This window comes from Neofelis nebulosa, chromosome 9 (assembly GCF_028018385.1).
Source record: "Neofelis nebulosa isolate mNeoNeb1 chromosome 9, mNeoNeb1.pri, whole genome shotgun sequence".
Taxonomy (NCBI): domain Eukaryota; kingdom Metazoa; phylum Chordata; class Mammalia; order Carnivora; family Felidae; genus Neofelis; species Neofelis nebulosa.
In genome coordinates this window covers 131,017,160-131,023,159 of record NC_080790.1, presented here as the reverse complement: position 1 = coordinate 131,023,159, position 6,000 = coordinate 131,017,160, and positions in this window count along the sequence as shown.

Here is a 6,000-nt window from a genome sequence, read left to right as displayed (position 1 = left end):
ATTTTTGTAAATAAACTTTTATTGGAACACAACTGTGCTCATTCTTTTAGTTATTGCCTGTGGCTGCTTTCATGTTACAAGGACAGAGTTCATTAGTTGGGACAGAGGCATATGGCCTGCAAGCCTGAAGTCTTTATTATGTAATCCTTTGATAAAAGATGGCCGACCTCCGGTTTATTCTATAACCTCTGTGACCTGTGAAGCAGTCAACTCCTTCCCGATTGCTTTCATGTTTCCAATAAATAAATGACGCCTCATTGAGAAGTCCGACATCGCCTCTTCCTCCCTGACCACGCCTACTGTTCAAGAACCCTGGGATTTACCTGGTCCAAAGGAGGGCCAGTCGAGCATCCCAACAACAGAGTTGGGCGGCTGGACCATGAACGACATCCATGGGGCCTCGTCGCCACTAGGGGTCACTGTTGAACACAGGCTGCACACATTCTCCCCAGCTCTCCCGTTCACGATCAGCACTGATCGCAGACCCAACTGTACAAGGACTTCTGGGGCCTGAAGGAGCCCACCTCATTCACCTGCCCTGTCGGAAGCAGCTCTCCCCAAAGTTCATTTGGGTTCTCAGTCTCTGGCCAGAGGCTCCCAGCCTCCTGGGGATTTCCCACCTGGGTTTCTTATCCTCCTCTTCCAGTGGGTGTTAGGTGAGAGTTTCAGAGTCACTCTGATGGGTTTTCCTGACTTCACACCTTGAGGAGCGGTGGTTGGATGCCTGAGCCCCTTCCTTCTCTGGAGATCCAGCCTCCCTCAGCCCCAACCCCAGCCGCTGAGCCTTTACGGCGAGAGAATGGCCTTTGCCAGGTCACACAAATTCTTTACAACCTCTCTCAAGCAACATGCTACGTGTCCCTGTCACATGAACTGAGAGAGACCAGTTGCCTTCTGATCAAAGGCTTACTGTGAGATGACTTGAGAAGGGGTGTGGGCAGGTTCAGGGACCTCATTACAGCCTGAAGGAGGGGACAACCCTGAGCCCACCGAGCTAAGCCTTTGCGTACATCTCACAGGTTCTTCCCTAGTGTCAGCGGTCTCTGAGATGCCTCCGATGGTCTCCACTGGGTGGCCATCGCATCCCGGATAATCCTGTCCCCCTGAGCAGTCTGCCTAACCAACAGAATACCTCAGAGTCGGCGGGACATCACACTGTGCTTAGATTACAGAAGGGTCTGATTTCCATCTTGCTGGCAGACTCTCTCCCCGTTGGTTGTGACGAAGCAGCCGTACCAGCCAACAGCTGGCTGACATGGTCACGTGGTCAGCTCCACCCCGGGGAGGCCGCTACAGCGAGGAACCAAGAGAGGGGCTCCCCAACGGCCCACAAATCTCAACAACCAGGTGAGTGCACTTGGAAGCAGCTCCACCCCCAGGCAAGCCTTCGGATGAGACCCCAGCCCTGGCAGCCGCCTTGGTTGCAGCATTGTGACATGCTGAGGCAGTGGACCAGCCAAGCCATGCTGGATTCCTGACCCAAAGAAGCTGTGAGACTGTTTTCATTGTGCTGTCTTAGGCCACTGGGTTTGTGCTCAGTTCTTAATGCAGCAATAATGAAGATACCTGCCTCTAGCCCACACAGGTGCCAAACATCTGAAAAGCTGTGAGGTATTATGACTGTGTCTACCTTTTAAGAGTTCTGCATTTTTCAATAGCAAGCAGCATGCAAATAAAACTCCTTCGTAGAAAACTAAAAAGTAGGACCTAAACAGTTTAGTATTTAGAGACTGACTGTGAAGGCCCAAGCGGAGTGACCAGGTATTGGGCAGTATTATGGACTGAATGCTTGTGTCCCCTCAAAATTCTTATGTTGAAACCCCAACACCCAATGTGACGGTATGTGGAGGCAGGTCCTCTAGGAGGTGATTAAGGCAAGAGGGTGGAGTCCTCATGAATGGGATTAGTGCCCTCATAAAAGAGACCCCAGAGAGTTCTCTTGCCCCTTCTGCCACAGTAGGAAGATGGCCTTCTATGAACAAAAACATGGGGAGCGCCTGGGTGTTTCAGTCGGTTAAGTGTCCAACTTCGGCTCAGGTCATGATCTCGTGGTGTGTGAGTTCCAGCCCCGCATCAGGCTCTGTACTGATGGCTTGGAGCCTGGAGCCTGCTCTGGATTCTGTGTCTCCCTCTCTCTCTGCCCCTCCCCTGCTCGTGTTCTCTCTCTCTCTCTCTCTCTCTCTCTCTCTCTCAAAAATAAATAACATATTGGGGCATTTGTGTGGCTCACTCGGTTAAGCGTCCGACTTCAGCTCAGGTCATGGTCTCATGGTTCATGAATCTGAGCCCTGCGTCGGGCTCTGTACTGATGGCTCGGAGCCTGCAGCCTGCTTCAGAACCTGTCTCCCTCTCTCTCTGTCCCTCCCCCAACTGCACTCTGTCACTCTCTCTCCAAAACAAACATTAAATTTTTTTTTAAATAAACAAAACATTAAAAAACATTAAAAAAAAAAAAAAAAGAACAAAGGCTGTCACCCCAAACCTGCTGGTGGCTTAATCTTGGACTTCTCAGCTTCTAGAACGCTGAGAAATGAATTTCTGTTGCTTGTAAGCCACCCAGTCTGAGTATGCTGTTACAGGAGCCCAGATGGACAAAGACAGTGTCTCATGCAACCAAATCTTTTTAAGGCTAATATTTATTGCAGGCACACCATGTGCTGGGCATGGGGCTGAATTTGCTAGCTGTATTATTTCATTGGACACCCCCCCCCCAAATCTCTTGTATTATTATTCGCTCCAGTTTTTAGATACAAAACAGACTTAGTGAGCAAGACAGGCAAAGATCCCCACCTTCAAGGAGCTGACGTTTTAGTGAAGGAGAGACAATCAGTAAATAATCGAATATGTGGGATCATGCGAGCTAATTATAAAGGCTGTAGGGGAAAAAACCCTCTAAGAGTGATAGAATAAAGTTATGGGGGGTGCTGGGTGGCTCCGTCAGTTTAGCATCCAACTCTTGATTTCGGCTCAGGTCATGATCTCAGGGTTTGTGAGTTCAAGCCCCACATCAGGCTCTACGCTGACAGTGCAGAGCCTGCTTGGGATTCTCTCTCTCTCCCTCTTCCTCTCTCCCTGCCCCTCCCCTACTCACTTCTCTCTCAAAAATAAATAAACTTACAAAAAGAATAAAGTTATGGGGATAGTATCTTAGAGTTATCACGGAGGGCTTCCTCGAGGCGGTGACAGGTGAGTGGAAACCCAAGATCCAACACTGTAGGCAGAGGGCACAGCCGCTGCAAACACCCTGAGGTCAGATCGCGGGCAGGAGCCAAACAGCAGGGTGGGTTTTGAGGCTGAATCATCCAGAAGGTGGGCGGAGTGGGGGCTGGTGCTAGACAGGGCCAACATTATGCAGAGCCTGGCGGGAATGGGGATTTTATTCTCTTTGTGAAGGGAGGCCCGTTCGCACGCAGCAATGGCGCGTCGTTGGGGGAGTGCCACCGCCCTGCTCGAACCTGGCCAGGGAGAAGGACACGGCCCCCTCGCCCCGGGCTCCGGATCTCCCCTTTCCAGGCTCTGCTCCCCCCTCCGCAGAACAGCCGCAGCGTGAGACGGCACACGTGGAAAGGGGCTGGTGGAAAAAGTGACTCACTGCCGGGCCTGGCAGAGGACCCTCCCACTGCCGTATCTGCTTTCTGTGGGAGTGGGGAAAAGCCACGTTCCACAAGGGCCCCAGGCCCGCTCCGGGTCACACACGCCCATCTCCCCCTTCCTGGTGAGCTGCAGGTCAGGTCAGGGTCCTCGGCCCCCCCCGGGTCTCCTCACGCCGCGCTGTGTCCCGGCCGCGGAGCCCTGGGCTTTGGGAGCGCACACCTGCGGCACCCAGGACCCCCTCCCGCCGGCCGGCCCGCCAGAACCCCGTGTGCCCCAGGCTCCAGAAACGTTTCTTTTGCAGTTGCCAGTTGGCAAGGCAGTTGTCGGTAACCGAATCCCCAGCCCAGGAAATGTGACTTCACCAGGACACCGAAGCCCAGGAAGGGAGACACTTCTGGGCCCTGGGCTGACCACAGACACCGCGGAGGGCAGTTCCGCACCGTGGCATCGGGTGACATCACTGCGGCTTGTGTCCGAGACGTGACACGAGGCCAACCCTGAGGTGGCCGGACCCGGGGCGTCTGCGGGAGGTTTCCCCTCCGTCTGCCCACCAAAACCCCAGGCGCTTCTATTTCCGGCACCTCGCAAAGATGGAGGTGCTGGCTGGGGAAGGGAATTAGCTGTTAACGGACTTGCCAAAAACACACATCAATTTCCAGCTCTACGGACCTTTGCGTGGAGGGGGGTTTGACGTTAAAGATTTATAAATTTATAAAATACTACCGCTAAAACGACTTGTTGGAGCCTTCTCTGGCACCCTAGAAAAACATGTAACCAAGGAAACGCCGGAAAAATTTCCACACCCCTCTGAGCAAACAGTGTTTCAACCCTGTTCTTTAAACGTACACACGGCCAGTTTCTCCGCAGAGGCACAAAAGCCGCCGCACCGATGAAAGCGGATTTCCTGGGGGTACTTCCATTTCCTAAGATCCAAAGGGAATGAGCCAGGGCCTCTGGGTCCTGCTGGGCCCCGACTTGTGACAACAGGGGCTAGAAACAGTGGGGGAACTGCAGGGAGTCTTGGGTGGCCGGTGAAGCGTCCGGGTATAGGATCGGAGACCTGAGTTCAAATCCCTCCTCCGCATCCCTCTGTTCAGGTAACACTGGGTGGGTTTCATTTCGTCTCCTTCTGGAAAAGGAAGATAACGACATTTAGCCTTTCACTACGTGCTGCTGGGAGGACTGGAGGGTGCCATACGTGTAAAGGATCCGGTTTCGGCGGGGTGTGGTGATTATCAGCCGACCCAGGACATCTCCGCTCTGCGGCTGTACGTCCTCCAGCGGCCTGGGTGCCCTGAGCTCACTGTCCGCACGTCCAGCCCTGGAGGGGTGGCATCTGCCCAGGTGGCTCTGAGCTCCAGGCTCTCGGGCCCGAGTTCAAGTGTGTCACGAGCGGCGGGTCTGCACCACTGGCCTGTCTCTCTGAGCCCAGTCTCCTCTTCTGTCTCATGGCCGCAGGTAGCGCTCACCCAGCCGGGGCTGCTGGGCGGATCAGGGCGGCAAAGCCTGGGAACCTCTCTGGTGACTACGAGGTCCTAGACCAAAGTGAGCAGACGACCTTTTCCTGGTCCTTTTCTCCCTTTAAACGGAGTCTTCCTCCCTCACCCATTCTCAGATGTGTAGCCAAGCGGGTAAGAAAGCCAGTGCTGGAATGTGTCCAAATGTGCCCCCGTAAGAGCTCCAGATGAGGCCCCGAGACCAGCTCTAACCCCACGGCAGCCAGTCCAGGCAGAGGGAGAGGCCCCCCCCACCCCCAAGCGTCACACGGACGGCAGGCCCGGGAAACAACATCAGGTCCTACGTCTGTGTTTGTCACGGACTCGCCCTCATACAGCAACCCTCCAGCCAGGCAGTCACAGAGAGAACACTTTTGTGATCTCAATTTGTAGGGTCACCGCCAAGCATTTACGGGCTCGCGGAATTTTATTATTAAGGATTTCAAGCCTACGACAAAGGACAGAGAGTCACCCACTGCCTGGCTTGGCTCACATCTGCTTCATGATTTACGTTTTTTAATTTTTACTGAAAAATCACAGATGTGCAGAAAAGTGCACATCGACTGTGCACTGTGATCGGCTGGATGAATTTTCACAAAGTGAAGCCAGCATCCTGATTAAGAAACCTGTTACCGGTCTCCCGGGAACCCCCTCACCTGCCCAGGGTTTGTTTTTAAGAAACAAAGCTTATCGTTGTGACAGATCAAGTTAAGTCCTCATGGGTAACTCCCCCCACCCTGCCTGCTTCTCTCTCGTGCCCGGTACCAATGTCCCGAATATGCCACTCGTCATGCCCAGATCTGCCTTTACCTCAACAGGACTCAGGCACGCACACGTAAACAATGCATGCTGTTACTTGTCAGGCTTAATGCTTTGCATAAGTAAAACACTACGCTTTCCTCGGTGTTTT